The 19,598-nt window shown below is 42.6% G+C and overlaps 1 protein-coding gene across 1 annotated transcript in view; it reads left to right on the forward strand.

Moving 5' to 3' along the window:
- The first annotated feature begins 6,227 nt into the window (after nucleotides 1–6,227).
- Nucleotides 6,228–19,598, forward strand: part of FBXW7 (F-box and WD repeat domain containing 7) — a 175,057-nt gene continuing 161,686 nt past the window's right edge. Inside the window, exon 1 of the mRNA XM_081091975.1 lies at nucleotides 6,228–7,287. The gene's annotated coding sequence lies outside the window, so the exon portion shown is untranslated. The remainder of the gene's footprint in view (nucleotides 7,288–19,598) is intronic.

The following is a 19,598-nucleotide window of genomic DNA, read 5'->3' on the forward strand; positions in this document are numbered from 1 at the left end:
CAGTGGAGAGAGCTGGCTTTGAACTTTCATAACATATTAGGTGTAAGTCATGACATTTTATTTGGTTACTAGAGGCCCAATGCATGAAATTCATGCATGGGTAGGGTCCCTAGGCCAGGCCGGCAATCAGGGCTGAACTGTGGGGTGACCGGCAGGGCAATCTGGGGGCCCCCATTGGCACCTGCCTTGGCTGGCCTGGGGCCTGTGGGCTGGGGACAGCTCCTGTATTGAGCATTTGCCCCCTGGTGGTCAGTGTGCATCATAGTGACCAGTTGTTCTGCTGATTGGCCAATTTGCATATTAGGCTTTTATTATATAGGATTAAAAGAAATGTCAACCCTGGAATGAAAGGCTGGAGAACCTGAAGATATTTTGCCTATTTGTTGAAAAGGAAGCATTAAGAGCCTGGAGGGTGCAGATGTTCTAATGTGTGGTACTTCTTTCACAGAAGAGTAAATCCCTACAAGTTCTTTATCATTTAGATTGGAACTCAGAATTTTTGTTTCTATAAAAACAGTGTAACAAAAAGGGATAGCTTCTCAAGTCTGCTCACAAAAGCTTATGTAACCCAACATCAAGAGACTAAAATACTAACATAATGACTTGCTATTCTTTATGTTTCTAAATGCAAACTTGGTATTAAACTCAACAATTTAACATGATACCATTTTATTTTATTTTTTTCACATTCTCTCTCACACACTCACATTCACACACACACACACACACACACACACACACACACACATACACACCCCAACATGATACCATTTTATATTTTGGTCAGCTCATTTATCTGATTGAGGTCGGATAGCATTCCTTCAAGTAGCAACTAAGGAATCTGGACTTCTAGCATGTGATCCAATTATCTTAACATCTCTGCTCCTAAGTATTGTTGACAGGTTAGAAATCACAGGCTGATTATCTCATGGGAAACTTTAGGGATCAAGCCTGGGAGTGACACACATTATTTCTGCCCACATTTTACTAATCACATGGCCCCATTTTCACTGCAAGGAAGGCTGTGAACAAGTCTTCCCATGTGTCCAGGAAGAGGAAAAAGGAATGTAGGCATCTTGCACCTCTTGTGCAGGGTTTTATGAAGATTAAATGAAATAACTGCACAGTCTAAGTTCTTGTAATGTTATGTCCTTTCCTTCCCTTGGACTCAGCCATGTACATACACACCTAGTGGTGGCAGGTTGCAGTGGTGATGGGTTCTGGTGCAAAGGGCTCTTAGTGAAAAGGTTTTGGTAAAGGAAATCAGGTGCAAATTCTGGTGGAGCTCAGCAGAGGTTGTGGATAGAGAATAAGAACTATGAAGTTAGATGCTCCTGAATGGGTTCCTAGAAAGCTAGGAATGGGAAAAGAGGTAATAGGATTTTGCCTGGGAGAAAGAGGATGGCATGTGGGGCACAGGTGGAAGGAAGCAGTGTCTAAGAAAATGTACAGGCTACTTTCGGAAAATAGTGGAATGACTAGCATCTCAGTGACCGACTCCCCCAACTACTAACGCTGCATTAAGTGATGTCAAAGGTAAGTGAAAAAGCTATTGAAGAAGGGAGTCCATTCTCTACTAAAAATACATAATGCTCTTAGTAGACTTAAAATATAACATTTTTTAAAAGAAAGGATGTAAAGCAATTACTTTAAACTATTGGAGCCCAGTTTTTAGTTTCTTGAAAAATATTTATATTTAAATATAATTGAAGAATACAATATGTGAACATGACTGGACCCAGGTTGGGGGAGAGGGACAGCCATCAAGATTATTCTTGGTATTTTATACTTGAAATTTTCTGAGAGTAAATCTTAAATGTCATCAAACAACAACAAAAAAGTAACTCTGTGAGGTGATAGTGTGTTAACTAACCTAATTGTAGTAATCATCATGTTGTATACCTTAAACTTACACAATGTTATTTATAAATTATATAGCAATGAGGATGGAAAGCAATCATTTAAATATGAACTGTATTTAGATAAAGATTTTTGTTAATTTTGATAAGTCTGATTAAAGATTGGGGTTAGGTATATCCTTTTTCTTACGTTATCACTGTTAAAGTACTTGGGAGTAAAGCAACATGAGACCTGCAACTTGAAACTAATTAGAAGAAATATTTTAATATTGCTATTCGCCCTTTCTCTATAATAGAAGTGTCAACCAAATTCATGATTGACAATGACAGATTGAAACATATGCGTGCAATTGGCACCAGTGAGAGCTTTATATGTATCGCACATGTGTGAATCAATGTTTATTTTTCAATTGCCAATGTGCATCATATGTACCAGCCGGTCAGTCTACGGTCGTACGGTCAGGTCACTTAGCCTTTTATATATATACTAGAGGCCCGTTGCACGAAGAGATTCGTGCAATAGGTCTTCCTTCCCCTAGTGGCCGGCACCAGTTTTCCTCCAGCACCCGGGACCCAGGCCTTTGGTCTGGCTGCAGTGAGGCTTGGCTTCTCCACTGCGGCCACAGCGAAGATTCAGTCTTCAGTCTTGACTGCGGCCCGGAACCTTCAATCTTCGCACCATGCCTACATATGCAAATTAACCACCATCTTTGTTGGGTAATTTGCATAGTTGCTCTGATTGGCTGGTGGGCGTAGCAGAGTGACACCAATTTGCATGTTTCTCTTTTATTAGTGTAGATAGACACTTCCTGAAAGAAATCCAAATGGCTAGCTGATATATGAAAAGGCCTTCAATAGCATGAGTAATCAGGAATGCATGTTAAAAACACAATGTCATGGTACAACACACCCACCTGACTGTCAAAACCAAAAAGAACTGCCAATAACAAGTGTGGTTGAGGATGTGCAGCAATGGGACTCAGATATGGCTGGTGTGATTATAACACATTAGAAACAGCTTGGCATTATTTATTCAAGTTTATAATATGCGCATCCACTTCCAGGTATATACTATACAGAAACTGATATAGGCATGATAGAATACATAGGAAGAATGTTCACAGCAGCAGGTATAGCAGTTCCTTCCAAACTAGAAACAATCCAGATATCTATCAACAATAGAATGGTTAAGTAAATCATGGCATATACTACAATGGAACACTGTAATATTCAGCAATTAAAATGAACAAATTAAAGCTATATGAACAACCTGAACAACATATGGATTAAAAACAATGTTGAGCTAAAGCGGTAAGTACCAGAATAATAGATTACATATTAGGGTTTACCATTTCATAAAGTTCAAAAGAAAGGACAAAACCAAACAAGATATTGTTTAGGGATGCATGTTTGTGATAAAACAATAGAGAAAAGCAAGGAAATACTTATCACAGAAGATAGAATAAGGGTTACCTCTGAAAAAGAGGGGATGAGTTGTGTTCAGGAAGGTCAACAGGGGGATTTTGGGGGGCTGGCAATGTTCCATTTCTTGATCTGGTTGGTCACATGAAGGTTTACTTTATAGTTACTCATTATACTGAGTAACTGCTTTATGCATTGTAATGTATATTTCACAATAAAAATTCTAAAAGAAACCAAATACTATAAATGGTATTTGTAGAAAGAAATTTTGCCAGATAATTTACTTAAGAAATCTTTAATAGTAAAACCACTGATGTGGGCTAATAAAACACTGATTAATTCCCCATAAGAGCTCACTTTCAAGTATAGGAGAAAAATACCCCATTGTCATATTTTAACATAGAAAGCAGATCTCTATCAGAAACAAATTGATGGACCAGGAAAACAACTGTTACCTAAAACTCCAAAATTTTTTTGAATTTTGAAAACTAGCTGTTTTGTCCTCTGGATTAATCAATAAAAAAAAAAAAATGAAAGAACTAAAAAGTTGCAGACCAAGCTGGATATGTATGAACTTCCTCTTTTCCAGTCGCCAGTTCCAGCTGTTTCCTCTGGTTACCATGCTGGGTGGTGAGGTGGGTGGATCTTTTCCAGTAAGTTTAGTGCAGCTGGTTCTTTTGATGTAGGTTGTAGGTGGTGGGTGGTGGAGGGCTCTCCGGGGTGCCATTCTGTCTTCAGCACTACAGTTCTAAGATCAGGCTGCTGAAAAAGTCCACCTGGTACACAGTTTCCTTGAGGTGTACTTGACTAGGTTGCACCCTTTTTATTCAAAACCCACAGAACTGCCCTGGCCGGTGTGGCTCAGTTGGTTGGAGCATTGTCCAGTACACCGGAAGGTGGCAGGTTCAATTCTGGCCAGGGCACTTACCTAGGTGGGGGGTTCATAGTTGGTGTTGGATCCAGGGTGAGGCTCAGGACGTGTATGGGAGGCAACCAATCGATGCTTCTCTCTCTCTCTCTTCTCTCTAAAACCAATGGGAGAAAAATATTATAAAAACCTCTCAGAACTAAAATCTGAGGTGCCCAGCCTCACAAAATCCCCTAAATCTGTGCATCTTATTCCTTCAATTTCCATCAGGAAATCAGGAAGACAGGGAAAACCATAAAAGATTTGTTCTGTAGCCATGTGTTTTGATGGTCTGATTCTCTGTGAGTCTCATTTGGAAGAACATAAACAACGCAGGTTATGAAAAGACAGTCAAATCCAGGGTAGTCTAAGCAGGACAGTTCCCCTGGCTCTTGGAATTTAGGCTCAAAGGCAGTGGGCAGGTGCCACTTTGTTTCCTCTTGCTTCTGCAACACCCCTCCCGGTCCCATTACTTTTTCTGCACCATTTTAATAACAACGAGCCTTGGGATTTATCCAGTTATACCTTGCTCTACTATTTGCATATGGTGGCAGCAGTAGTGGCAGAAACCCCAAGCTCCCCCAGCCTGCCGATAAGAACTTGCTCCTCATCCCCTCCCGCCCTTCCACCGCCCCCGCCCCCCCCCACCCCCCCCCTGGCCCCCAGGCAGGAAGACTTCTAATATCCAGTACTGCCCCTTCCAGAGGAGGTAGGGCTGCCAGGGCCCATCGACAGAACTGTGGAATCTGCTTCCTTTCATCCTTGCTGCTGCTTTTATCTCATTCTCACTCTCACTGCTCACCAGGACAGGTTCATCCTGAGGATTCTGGTCTTTGCACTTTAACAATTTATTTTCCTAGAGAACTACACTTTCAATTTCATGAGTTTTTTTTTTTTTTTTTTACTTGAATTTACTTTCCAGGATAACATCTGCATGAAAAGCTGCACAACAGTCAGTATTTACTTTAGAGAGTAAATAGCCTTTGAAACGCAGGCTTGAAACAGGCCACCGTTTCTGGGTGACGGTCACGTACACCGATTCACAACCGAGGCAAGTGCTCCCGCGCTCCAAACCACCAGCACGCGGGATCGCTAGGAGCGCGGCGCCATCCAAAGCTCCCCCCGGGAAACCGGCACCAATCCGTCCACGGTATCCGGGAGGACGACTCCCCTTTCACTAGAAAGGCTCGGGCGGTGACTCGGTGCTCCAGCCGCACCCTTCTTTCCTCGGGGGGTAGGGAGGAGGGGGGAGGGGGAAGAAGGGATGCATCACACCTCCCATCGTTACAATGCTGTGTAGTTAGCAAAGCGCCAGCACTCCGTCCACTCCCGAGCTCCGCGAGTGTTCGCACCTTCGTTCGTTCGTTCGTTCATTCATTCGTTCATTCATTCACTCACTCACTACACATCTACTCGGGCCGACTCCGCGTTCTCCGGCGCTGGGGCGCGCCGCACACCGCGGAAAGGGTGGGGCGCTCGCTCCCTGAACAGGTGCAGCGCGCGGATCGGGCAGTGGGACAGCTCCTCCAAGGCCTGTTTGGGGCCCGAGGCCTCACCTTCAGGGGGTGCGCGCCCGAGCGTGGCCGCGCGGCCCGGGCCTCTCTCCTCCGGGCTCCCCAAGGAGCAGTCACCACCTGCCCCGAAGGAAACCACTAGAGAGCCAGCCCTCTCCGCCGCCCTCGGGTCGGGGTGAGATCGGGCGGCCGCTCGGGCTCCACTCGGCTCCTCCCCTTCCTCCCTTCAGTTCTGACGCGGCCGCAGAGGCGGCGGCGGCGGCGGCGACGAGCCCAGCGGCCCGAGGCGCACCCACCCGCACCCCAGTCCCGACTTCCTCTTCCTTCCGAGCGTCATCCGAGCGCGCCCGCATCGCCGGGGCGGGGCGGCGCGGCGCGGCGGGGAAGGGGAACCCGGGCCAGCGGAGGAAGCCTCTCGCGGGGAGCGGAGGGAGGGGCGGAGAGCGGTTGCTAGGCGACTGACGTCATCGGCGCGCGCCGCTCCCCTCCCGCCCCTCTCTCTGGAGTGAGGCGAGAGCCCCGCACAGAGCGAGCGAGACAGTGAGCTGGGCTCCGGGCGCCGCTGCCGCCGCGAGCGTGAGACCTGCGAGCATCGGAGACCCCGCCCCCGTGCGCTGGCTGCCGCCGCGACCTCCGCCCTCACCTGGGCCAGCGGGATCCGAGGCCACTGCTCCGCTCCCCCTTCACCTTCCCGGCCGGCAGCCGCGGCTGCACACGCCGGCGGAGCCCGAGCCCGATCCGGACCCGGCGGCCGGGAGGCAGGACGGAGGCTACCTCGGGCCGGGGCCGGGGCCGGGCAGCAGCTCCCCGGTGAGAGGACGCCGAGGAGGGATCGGAGCTTCCGTCTGGTCCTGGGGCGCGGGCGAGGGACCCCCGAGGTGTAGGAAGGGGGTCCCAGCCGCAGCGACACATGCATGAGCCGGGAGCGGGGGCGGCGCCGAGCGGAGCCGGCCGGGTCCCCCACCTCGCGGCCGCCGCGGCCACCCGCCCAGGGCCTTAGCATCCCGCCGCGGAGTGCATGATCCGGGGCCCCAGGTCCAGCCATCACCCCCGGCCGGGGGGCGGGGACCCCGATGTGAAGCGGCGGCCGGGGCGGCGGGCCGAGCAGAACCAGCGCCGCAGTCCTTCCCTTCCACCTGCCCTTCACCCCCTCGGGGGTCTCCTTCCCGCGCCAGTCGCCGGCCCCCCGGCTCCGCGGCAGGACTCCGGGGGGAGTTCGTAGAGCCCCCTCCCCGCCCCAGCCCCGAGGGCGGCGGGGCCGGGGGCACCCGGGGGGCCGGCCGCTCTCCCTCCGCCCGGAGGAAAAACTTTCTAAACACACGCCATCCGGAGCCTCCCGAACCTGACTGTCCCCGGAGAAGTGGCCGCGGACCGGCCGGAGGCAGCCCGCAGAGACCCAGGAAGAGGAAAGGAAAAGAGACCAGCGGGGCCGCAGCCGCCTCCGCGCCCGCGGCGCGGAAGGGACCCGGGGGCCGCCGGGCTGAGCGACACGAGCCCCGCTTCTCCGCGACGCGCGGGCCGGCGCCGCGGTCCCGAGGAGGAAGGGAGCCCGCCCGCCCACCGGCGCCACGCACGGCTCCAAAGTGTGAGTGGCCCTGGGACAGGGACTGCGGGGTGGGGGGCGGGCCGGTGCCGGCGCGACCTCCGGGGGTTTGGCCGATGGTCGCCCGGCGTATTGGGGGTGCACGGGTGAGAAGGGGGTGCACGGGTGAGAAGGGGGTGCCTTATGCCACCGGCAGGAGAAGGGGTCAGGTTCACCTTTCAGCTCCTGTCCATGCCACACGCAAGCTCCCAGGCGTCTCCTCGAGGAGTTCTGTCTGTCCCCAGAGGGGACACTTGCTCCTTTCTGGCCCGTAATTGACCAAAGGAAACCGAGGGCGCCGGGGCGAACGTGTATACAAAGGGCATCTCTGTCACACACCTTTTCCTGGTGCACCAGGTGCGAAGACCGGCGCTGCAGTTTCTGTTTCCGGGCAACTCTTATTTGGGTTCTCAAGGGGGCATCTCTTAACCCCGTGAGCCCCTGAAAGTAAAATCCCCCCTCCCCCCCCCCCCCCCCCCGCTTTTGCACTCTTCCTTGAAGAGATTTTTCATTTCAGTACCTGTCGGTACAGGAGTTTTTACCCTCTCATTTCCTGTGTATCAATTCCTGGGTCCAATTCCTGTGTATCAGGAGGACGCTGTAGCAGATTTCAGTTACCCGGGAAATTGTGAGTTCTTATGAATCACAAGTTAATTGGGGGAGAGCATTCGGGACTTGAACCAGTTTTTAAAAGTTTTTATTCCTTACTCAAATGCTTTTTTTTTGGGGGGGGGGCGAGTAGCATATGCTCTACCTGTCAGCACTCTTATTTGGCAGAGTGACTTTTGCTTATTTGAGTTTCTTTATTTTTCTATCTAATGAGAAACTTTTGATATTTAATATTTTGAAGGAGGATTTTTTCCCCCCTTCCATTATTTTAGTGGTGAAGTCTATAAAATCTTGGATTTGTATGTTAGGTATCTTCCCAGAGTTCCACACTAAGGTGCAGGAAAGTAATTTATACAGACCTGAGGGCTTCAGCACGGGATAGGATTTTGTATAACAGAACATAGGGAGCACTACACCGAGAAGTGTGGTCCCTGCAGACAACTGTGTGTTCTTGCTCTCTCTGAAGCCACTGCTGAGAGAAGCTTTGTGGGAACCAATGTAAGTCTGAGGTTAGCTGTGGTAACTTCTCCATTCAGGATCTGGATTAAATTTGATACTTTCTCAAACAATGTTTCCATCCTATACTTTTTGTCTTTTGAAGTAATGAGTTCTACAAGTTTATTAGCTCCTAACTTATGTAACAATTCATTCATTTATCCCAAACCTGTTTCTTTGATGCACCAGGACACATGCAGAGTTTGTGTTTTGAGAAATGCTGTTATAGGCTGGAGTTATTCTTTTTCTGGTTTTACAGAGTTTGAGTGTTTCTCTTTACCATTATCTTTCCTGACCCTTTGTATGTCTTAGACTAATTTCTTCAATTCCTTTGATCATTTTGCTCTCTTCTGGAACTTCTCCACCTTTTTTTTATGTATGCCTTGTTCTTGTTATTTTTTTATGAGGAACCTTAAATTCTATCTATTTTACTTTTTTTTTTTTTTAATATATTTTATTGATTTTTTTCACAGAGAGGAAGAGAGAGAGATAGAGAGTTAGAAACATTGATGAGAGAGAAACATCGATCAGCTGCCTCCTGCACACCTCCTACTGGGGATGTGCCCGCAACCCAGGTACATGCCCTTGACCGGAATCGAACCTGGGACCTTTCAGTCCGCAGGCAGACGCTCTATCCACTGAGCCAAACCGGTTTCGGCACTATTTTACTTTTATTATTTTATTTTTTTAAATCCTTATCTGAGGATATTTTTCCATTGATTTTCAGGGAGAGTGGAAGAGAGAGGGAAAGACAGAGAGAAATATCGACTTGAGAGGAATACATTGATTGGTTGCCTCCTGCACCATCCCGACCAGGGCCGGGGCCAAGAAGGAGCCTGCAACTGAGGTACATAACCTTGACCAGAATCCCTTCTGTCCTCTCTAGCCACTGAGCCAAACCCGCTAGAGCTCTATCGATTTTAAATGAGTACTGACATGAGTAGTGGATATAATGTTAGATGTAAAATCAGAAACAAATGTCTCTGGTTCTGTTATCTTATTTTGTGACCTTGAGGAATTCTCATATCTCATGTTTTACAGAAGAAGAAAAGTATAATCTTTCATAGGGAGGAAGGGAGGACAAACCAACAAACTATAGTTTAAGTATAGATTGTACTCCATCAAAGTTGTTTACTTACCTTAAGACTTTTTATTGCTTGACTATGGTAATGTTTTGTTGCATATTTGGGTATCAAAGAAACAAAGTATTTGGAGATGCTTTGAGATGCTTTTATTTATAGATGGCAAAGGCAATGAATTACAAATTGCACAAGACTGTAGGAAAGTGAGAAGGGACCACTATTTATCTACTACCACTATATGTCAGTTACTGTGTTTGGTACCTCACATATATAAATGTATTTGCGCATTTTTCATTAGGGAAATGATAGTGTTGAACGATGGAGGACTAATTGGAATGTCCGAACCAAATCTGTGAAGATATTTTTTTGGGAAGAAAAGTGTTTCAGACTTTTGGAATTGGAGGGTGTGAGGGACAAATGTAATTAGAAACTTAGTTTGATAGGAATACAGAGGGAAGTTGTTGAATAGGCTTAGGATCAATCTGTGTTTGTGTAAATACATGTTTACAGATCAAAGAAGCAATTGAGAACAATGTTCCTGAGATAGTTTTAGATGAGGAGAAACTGTATTTTAGGCCAAGAGGCATTATACCTTTTTCTAGGGAACCAACATTTTTACACTGTGGTCACTGAAGAGCTATACAGATGAGTGAAAAAGAAGGCCCTTCCAGTATTTTAGTATGGTGCTAATGAGCGATTTCTTGTAAGACATAATTCAGAAATGGGGCATGTATTTTTTTTTTTTGACCTTAAATTTCAGGGTAAACAAACATTGGCTACTAATGCAAGCTCAAGACAATAAAATAATGAGTGATATGCTGAAAATGTAGAGCTGGGAGTCATTTTCAAAGTATTAAGGTTTCTCGAGAGTGCTGATAGAGAATGAAAAATGGGTATTTTTCCTTGGGGTGGAGGGGAGGAAAATCGTTACAGTTAGCAAAGATATAGTGAATGGATGAACTCTCCTTAAAATAAATGTTTTAAAAGTGGATAAGAGTTGAAGTTGAAAAGAAACACTCTAAATATGGCCAGTAGTTAATCTTAAAGCATATGATTCTGTATTTTTGAAATAGCTATGACAAACTTGTAGAGTATATAAGTCCCCTGAGGTTAAGTTCAAAGAATATATAGGATTTCACTGTTAAGGAACTTATACCTAAAGGGACAGATTTCTTTCACCGTATTCATGTTTTTACAGTTTGCCCAGCATTATTATCCTAAATTTGGCCTCTAACTTGACGAAGGGGCTAAAAATAGCTGGCAGAGAAGGCTGCTTCCCTTGCTTGAAGTTGTGTGTGTCTTTGTGTCCTGCACAATGGAGGGGATATCCCTGTGCTGGCACAGAAGTGCTGAAATTCTTTTTTGGAAAACCCTTTTATTAAAAAAGAAACACAAAACAACTTAGCACTTAAAAACATCCAGACATCTTTGAGGCATGAGAAACTGAAAGACTGTCCTTTTATTTTTTTTTTTCCTTGTGAAACCTGCAGCTAGTGTGGCTAGCTTTTAGTGTTGACTAGAATAAGGATTAAGGCTCCTGAGGCAGGGAATACATATATCCCCACTTTTGCATTGCTGAGTTTGAATTTTCCACCTTCCTGGTAGCTTCTTTGGCCTCTTCTTAAGAGTGATCATTGCAATGGCAGAACTCTCTGGGGAAGAGATATTTAGACAAGAAGTTTAAATCTAGGGTGATTCTAGGATGAGGGTACAGGGACTGGAATGTATGCCACATGGATGCCTGCTCTCTTCACCCCTTTCTTCCACAACATGTGTTTATGCGGGTAAAACCGTGTTTTGATGAATGTAAAGGGCAACTGTACATGATTTACTAGTACAGACAGAGGGAAAGGTGGGACTCTGGTTGTAGGGAGTCATAACTTCATGTGCTGTGCTTTGGGATTGATATGGGAAGATTAAAGAGCCAGCCCAATTCATGTACTTTGGAGATGGTTCTGGGAAATGTTTTACGTTTCCTCTGCTATCTCATTGTGTAGAGGAGGGGTTAACAATTTTTTCTTTGTAAAGGGTTAGTTAATATTTTAGATTTTATGGACCACATGGTCTCTGTCTTAGTAATTCAATTCTGCTCTTGTAGCATGAAAGCAGCCAACGACAATATGTAAGTGAATGAGTGGGGCTGTGTGCCAGTAAAACCGTATACATAAAAACAGGAGGTAGGTTGGATTGGGCATGTAGTTTATGGACCCCTGACGTAAGCATCTGCCAAGTCCACCAACAATACTGTATGAGCTTCATCCATTACGAATCTGATGTATAGTTATTTTAGGTGGTCTGTTTTCTAAATGAAATGTGTTCCTCAAGGGCTGTCTTAATATGATTCTGCATAAAGCATAGCGTCTATTGTACAAGATAGTGATGAAAACTATGGATTAAGGAGCAGTGGCAATGCCATTTGTAAAGGGATGCAGCAAAAAGTAGGGACTACTTGTGTTTCTTATCAACAGACTAGAGGCCCGGTGCATGAATTTGTTGCACCAGTGGGGTCTGCAGGGTCAGCCCGAAACTGGCTCTCAGACATCCCCCGAGGGGTCCTGGATTGCGAGAGGGTGCAGGCCAGGCCGAGGGACCCTACCAGTGCACAGTTGGGGCCAGGGAGGGATGTGGGAGGTTGGCCAGCTGGGGATGGACTGTGGGAAGGCTCCAGGGCATGTCCCACCTGTCTCGCTCAGTCCCTATCGGCCAGACCCCAGCAGCAAGCTAACCTACTGGTCGGAGCATCTGCCCCCTGGTGGTCAGTGCACATCATAGTGAGCGGTTGAGTGGCCTTAGCATATCATTAGCATATTACGCTTTGATTGGTTGAATGGATGACAGGACTACCAGACACTTAGCATATTAAGCTTTATTATATAGGATACCATAATTGGCATATAGTGATATACTGGCTGTGTATCCAGGCCAAAAGTTAAAGGGACTTATGGATATAATTTTGAAAGGTTGTGAAAATAAATTATGAAGCATTTACTTTAGATATAAAATTAGAAGAGTTTATGGTTGGCTTGAATCAGATAGAATGAATCAAATTATAAGAACATTAAGGTGAGAGTCTTGTCTCTTAAAGTCTTAATCTCTTGTAGTGACCAATTCAGTGTGTACAATTATTGGCTCCCACAATTTTTGTTTTGTTAATTCCAAGTAGTATATCTTAACAAATCATTTAAATCATGTAAAAGTATACTTAAAAAACCTTTGCTGTATCCTTAAGAATAAATGTGTCCCATGGGTTGATTTCTAAGGTTAGTCTGTCTCAAATGTGTTGTTTAGAAAGGTCAAGTCATTCTGTGTAATTTTACATTGTAGCTAATATGAGAGCATTTGTTTCACACGTCAACAAATACTTGCATTGGATGATGGTATATTTTGTTCTGATTTCATAAATCTTATTCATCTCAGGATTCTCCTGTTTATGGCAGAGAAGGGTGTTACTCTGGCAGTAGTGATCAGTTTTTAGTTAGTTTCAAACCTGCTTTTACTTTATGTGCACATGTAATTGGTATTTCAGTTCCTCTTCCTTAAAGGAGTTTATATAATCTGACAATTTTAGTATACCTTTCAGAGGGTCACTGTAAAGTTGCTTTTCTATTTATTAGGAGAGGAGTCTTTTCTTATTCTTTAAAAAAAATCTTCAATTAAATTTTTGCCTTTTCAAGTAATTTTTATCATTTTCTCAAGCTTAAGGATGGGTGCAATTTAAGAGATGCCAGGTGTTCATCTCATATCTGCAAATATTCTGAATAGAAATATTCTATATTGTGACACTTGCTGTGGACAAGGGAAAAGAGTGGTGTATTATTATTTTTAAGTGTAGCTGAATTGTCATTGCAAACAGATGACTAAAGGTACTTTCAAGCTATGAACTCGTGCTGTTAAACCTTTTTTGCACTGTATTTCAAAATTTTGAGTAACACTTGATTTCTCTAAAACAGCAAGCTAATACAAGCAAGTATGAGAGCCTACATTTGTGTTGTAGCTGCAATGCAGGAAGTGGAAAGATAATAAACAAGAATGCACAGGAGGCCTTATTGCTTGAGTATCTTATCTTTTTTTTCTTTTTCCCCATCATCTAAGGGACAGCTTGTGGATCAGTCAAGTATTGTGCTTTTCTGTTGCTATGCTGTGTCTCTTCTGCCCTTTCTTTCCAGCTGAAAGATAGCTATTGGAAACCTGGGTGGATTTCGGAAGGAGGTAGCATGTTGTGAGTGTGCCTCTGTGTGCATGTACCTGGTGTATTGTGCCACATGCTCCTTTCTGCATGATTGCTTTGGAATTTAGGAAATATTAAAACATAGCACAAAATATTTTTAATGTTACTTAGCCTTTCCTCTGAGAGGCTCACCATTGGATTCAAGATACTGTTTTCTTTTGGTTTATTCATCACACAGCATCTTGAATGAACCCATCAATATACAGACAGTCTCTGACTTACGATGGTTTGTCTTAGACTTTTCAACTTTATGGTGCTGTGAAAACGATATATATTCAATAGTGGTCAGTTTTCAAATTTTGAATTTTGATGTATTTCCAGGCTAGCAATAAGTTGGGTATGATATTCTCTTATGGTGCTGGACAGCAGCAGCGAGATGATTTTGCCACACTGTAGGCTAATGTAAGTGCTCTGAGCATGTTTAAGGTAGTCTAGGCCAGCGATGGCAAACCTTTTGAGCTCGGCGTGTCAGCATTTTGAAAAACCCTAACTTAACTCTGGTGCCGTGTCACATATAGAAATTTTTTGATATTTGCAACCATAGTAAAACAAAGATTTATATTTTTGATATTTATTTTATATATTTAAATGCCATTTAACAAAGAAAAATCAACCAAAAAAATGAGTTCGCGTGTCACCTCTGACACGCGTGTCATAGGCTCTCCATCACTGTCTAGGCTAAGCTACAATGTTTGGTAGGTTAGGTGTAGTAAATGAGTTTTCGACTTATGATGGGTTTATTGGGACATAACCCCATCATTAGTCAAGGAGCATCTGTATGTTAATGCCGAATGTCAAATCTGATGGCAAATTGCTGGTTTGATTTTGGAAGAATGTATTTTATCTTAGACTTTTAGGATGGTATGTTTTTTAGGGCAGTGTAAGGGGCAATAAATAATAGGCCTTTGCATGACATTCTCTAGATCTAAAAGAAGTTGCTTCACTAATAATAATAATTTATAACTATCTAATGGTTTAAAATGTTGTGCATACCTGGGAACCAGCAACATGCTGCTAGTTCATTTCTCATTTATGTAATAAAATATAGTCATACTACGAAGGCAGAAGACTCATTTGTTAGGCAGTTCATTTCTTAGCTTCATGGCTTTGGACAAGGTATTTATCTTAATATTAGCTTTATCACCTGTTGATGGGGGGAACCCATGTCCTTCACAAAGTTGTTAGGATTAAATGAGATGGGATAAAACATATGCAAAGCTCTTATTAGTAGTCCAGTGCCTGGCATATAGCAATGTGACTGGTCACTGTTAACTTGTTAAGTTAAAGATCTTTGAAGTGTGACATAGACAGAAGGCTAAAGTCAGGTTTTATGTTGCCCAACATTTAAATTCAGCCCTTGAGTTTGACAAATAATACTGAAGTAATTCTGCAGTGTGTTCAAACACATCTGAATCAGTGTATGTATGATTCATTAACATTAATTAAAAAAAAAAGACTAGAGAAATGGCAGAACCACTGATTTGAACACAACAGGAATTAGAACTCATTTCCAAAGACCTCGATAGTGTTTAGATAAGACAAGACTTTTAAAAATAATTTGTTGATTATCTCTGAAAGTGGCTATTGTTTAAATTGTCAATTTAGAGATGTCAGTTATCTAGTCTCTTAACTGTCTATCTCCTTCACTGTTGGGAATAAAAAGCTTTAAAGAAATTATGGAGAAGTTTAATAGGTTTTATCTGTATTATTACATCTCATTTCAAATTAAGATAGAAGGAATTTTATTTAGGTAATTCTATTTTAATTAAATTTTAGTTTTCCCCCTTTCCGAAAATGATTAGAGAGATAGTGTTAGCAGTGTTATTGTTTGATATTCCCCTTTCATCCATAGTATTTATTAAATAGAAGATTAGTTTTAGAAATAACATTTCTTCAAGGTTGGTGTAAACAGTGTCCTATTGGTGAATGAAAGAAATAAATGCTTCTGGGTCGTTTTTGTATTTGGAAAGTATTCTATTTTGAGAACCATTTGGCTATGCCTTCATAGTCTGTTTACTTAATAGAACTGTATATTTAAGATATGTGTATGAAAACAATCCAAAGGCAGAAAGGCAAGATTGAGATATATTTCTTAGCACTGATTTTCTTGCCAGCTCTTGTCCTCATTCTCTAACTTCTTCTTTTAAGGCAAGTTTGCTTTAGATTTTGGTGTAAATACAGAAATTAGATTGGTTTAAATACTAGTGGGTCTCTGGTTAAGTGGTTAATTTAATAAATATTCTATTTTTTAAAAAATCAGTATTTTAAGTATTTTTCTTTGTTGGTAGTGATTGGAGTTATGCTTCTTTCCATTTTAGAGATTTTTAAAAAAGCATTTTATAACGAATAGTTTACTGGATGGATGGGAGACGGATATAGTTTCTCTAGTGAGTTCAATTTCTTCCTGCTTATTTGTTATGTAGGCAATAATACCAGAAGGTTCGATAAGTATGTGGGTCATTAGTTTTCTTTTGCATGATTGGTGGTTCTAAATTGATTACTGTGAATTTGGTAATAGAAACTTTGGAATGCTGCTATAATGAATGGGGAACCATTTTTCTATTGCGTATTACACAAGTAGAATTTTTTCATTAGAAAAATATTCAAATTTTAACTTACTAGATTAGAAATTTAGAGCAGGAAACGCAACATTTCTGATTTTTTGTATGGGCCATTTAGTAGGAGAGATAGGTGGACAGAGGAGGGGAGAGACACACAGCAAAGGAGGGAGGGAAGAGGCAAACACAAAGGAGAGTGGTTCAGGAAGTTTTGAGGTCAGTCTTACTTAGTCAGAGGTCACACCCTGTTATTGCTTTGGGTTGTGGATGTGGGGTGTTACCACTTGTTATCTACCACCCTTTGAAATGTTGATTAAATGATGGGCTTTAGTTCTTAGCTTTTCAACATCTGGATTCTTTAAACCAATTTTAATCTGTATGGGATAGTCAGTGTGTGGGAAAATTTCCACAGTACCTGCTAGGAGAAGCGACCCACAAAGGGTTTTTGACTACATTGGAGTTTCTTGTCTCCTTATTGGTCATATTTCTCAAGCTTTGCCTAAGAGAGATGTTTGTAATTCGATATATGTGAGATAGTTGTTGAGAGGAAAGCTTTGGGGTTGATAGACCCAGGTTCCAGCTGTGCTGCTTTGTGAGGTTGGTCAAGTTGTTTATTCTATGTGTGTTTCCTGTAAAACTGGGATGATAAGAATAGTTAGTACCTACCTTTCTCATAGGGTAGTTAAGAGGATAGAGTGAGATAATGCATCACAGAGGCTAGCTGAGAATTAGTGCTCAATAAGTGTTAGCTGTTACAATATTAAATTATTGTTATTTCCATTAGGTTGCTGGCTTTTTAAAATGCTGAGGGCATTTGTGGTCTTTGCTTCTGAATATATCACTAGAATACTATTGCCTTTATTCAGCAGCACCGGCACCCTAAAATCATAGAACCAGTTTCTTTGTCTCCATCTACAGCTTGACCTTAATTTTAAGGCAGCCTTATTCTCCTCATCATTTCCTTGACTAACTACTTAAATCACAAAACTTTCCTTTCAGCCCCCAGACCTCTATTTTACATAGTTTGCAGAAGTGTAGCTTCTCCCCAGCTTATCACCTTTTGCTCATCCGTGGCATTTCTTAAGAGAGGGGATACTAGAAACCTCTTTTAAGAAGTATTCCCTGACTAACTGTATACTTTCCCATCACCTGTTTTCTATTTTGCATGTCCTGTGTATTATTAAATGAAGTACTTAACTTGCTTATTCTGTTATTGTTTTTTAAATCTTTATTTATTTATTTTGGTCTCTTCAATGAAATTGTAAGCCCTTTTAGGTCAGGGACCACTTTTCTATTCTAAGCCTTATCTTTCTCACTTGAAAAAAAAGATAATACCTTCCTCACAGGGATGTTGTAAGATTTCAGAGAGATGATGTGTGAAAAAGGTCCTGAGCCAAATCCTTAATACATGGTAGTTTCCTTTTCTTTGAACCACTCTAGTTCTTAAAGTTGGTACTGGGCTTACAGACAGTACTTAAAAAATACTAGTTAATTTATTCTGAATTGAGTTTGGGAGCCTTTTAACTTCCATTTGTGTGAGTAATTTTAGTTTTTATTTTCTAGATAAGATTCAAAATGCTACTTTCCAATTATCAGATGGTAAAGGCTGAGGCATTAATAAGAGATGGCATAATAGTGATTAGAGCAGGGACTCAAGCCACCATTGTGTGGGTTCAAATACAGACCTCCGCTCTTATTGGTTGTGTGACTTTTGGCAAGTTGTTTATCTCTTTGGCCTCACTTTCTTAGTTTGTAAGATGGGGAGAACAGCTACCCATGGATACTTCGTTGTTAGGTTAAATGAAATAATAAATAAGCATAGGACAGTGACTGTCACTTAATGGCTCCAGGGAACATTTGGCGATATCCAGAGGGAGATGTTTTTGAGGATCACGACTTGGAGGAGGTGTGTTTGTGGGGGATTGCTACTAGTATCTAGGGTCAGAGGCCAGGTCAAAGTGATGTACAGGACAGCACCCGGCAACAAAGGATTATCTGGTTCCAAATGTCAATAGTATCAGGGTTGGGAAACTCTGCTCTCAGTTGCTTATTTGAATATTTTCATTGTGTAAGAACTTTGCTAGTTAAATTCTGTATTATTGATAAAAATAAGTCATAGACATGGAATAGGCCTCAGTTAATATTAATTCTAAAGGACACATAAAGGGAGATTAATTGCTTTCATGATTTTTATAAAAAGTTATATCAGTTACTCCAAACGTAATTTAAGAGTGCTTATATTTACTTAGAAACTAGGAAAGGTTTCCAGGTGGATTTTCCTGGATTTTTTTTTTTTTTACAGTGGCAAACTGTTCTTGTAAAGTATATCAAGGGTAGGGGGCTCAAGAGATATGAGTGCCATAGGGTAGATATTCGTAAAGTCAAATACAGTGGGGCCTTGACTTACGAGTGTCCCAACTAATGAGTTTTTCGAGATAGGAGCCATCTCTCGGCCGATTTTTTGCTTTGAGTTGCAAGCTAAAATTCGGGTTACGAGCCAGCTTCAGATACCCCACCGCTAGTTGGCGCAGCGAACATCACAGTGAACGCCACATCATCAGCCCAGCATCACGTGTCTCACTTGTTCACTTCTTGATTTGACATACGAGTAATTTGAGTTACGAGCTCCATCATGGAACGAATTAAACTCGTAAGTCAAGGCCCCACTGTATACCCTAATGGAAAAAAACAAGTATCAAGGTTGATGGAATGATCTACTGAGAGAAAGCTTAGATCGCGCCTTATTTCCCTCACGCCCTTTATATTTTATCACTCACTGAGTTGAATGCTGTTTTACTTAGGCCTTTCTCCCCCACCCCTCTTTTCTCTCTGTTTAAAATGGAACTCTTCCCAGTTCCTGTCCATTTTAGGAGCTTCTAAATTGATTTTGTTGCTTCTATCCGTTGCACTAGTATTCCTATCTGAATTGACACTTAAGGGAGAGCCTTTCTAGTCCAGGATTCTGTCTACCATTCAAACCTCCCTGCACTATCCCTTTATTGACAGGAGAAAATTAAATGCTATTAATTGTATATTATCTTTGGGAGAACTGGGAAAATAGTCAATCACATTATTTTCTTTTTTAAAAATTTGTCTTTATTATTGAAAGTATTACAGATGTTCTTCCCACCCCCCACCCCACATTGACTCCCCCTACTTCCCCTCCCCAGGTCTTCATAATCACATTATTTTCTGTATTGTTTAGTTCAGATGCCTTCACTTGTATCTAAACATTGTATATCCATTTATATACAGCATGTATATATTTTAATGTATATTTGTGTGTATTCATATATACACATTCATGTATAATTTGTCTCTGTATCTCGTTATTTCCTCTGC

This window comes from Myotis nattereri (assembly GCF_964212035.1).
Source record: "Myotis nattereri genome assembly, chromosome: 5".
Lineage (NCBI taxonomy): Eukaryota > Metazoa > Chordata > Mammalia > Chiroptera > Vespertilionidae > Myotis > Myotis nattereri.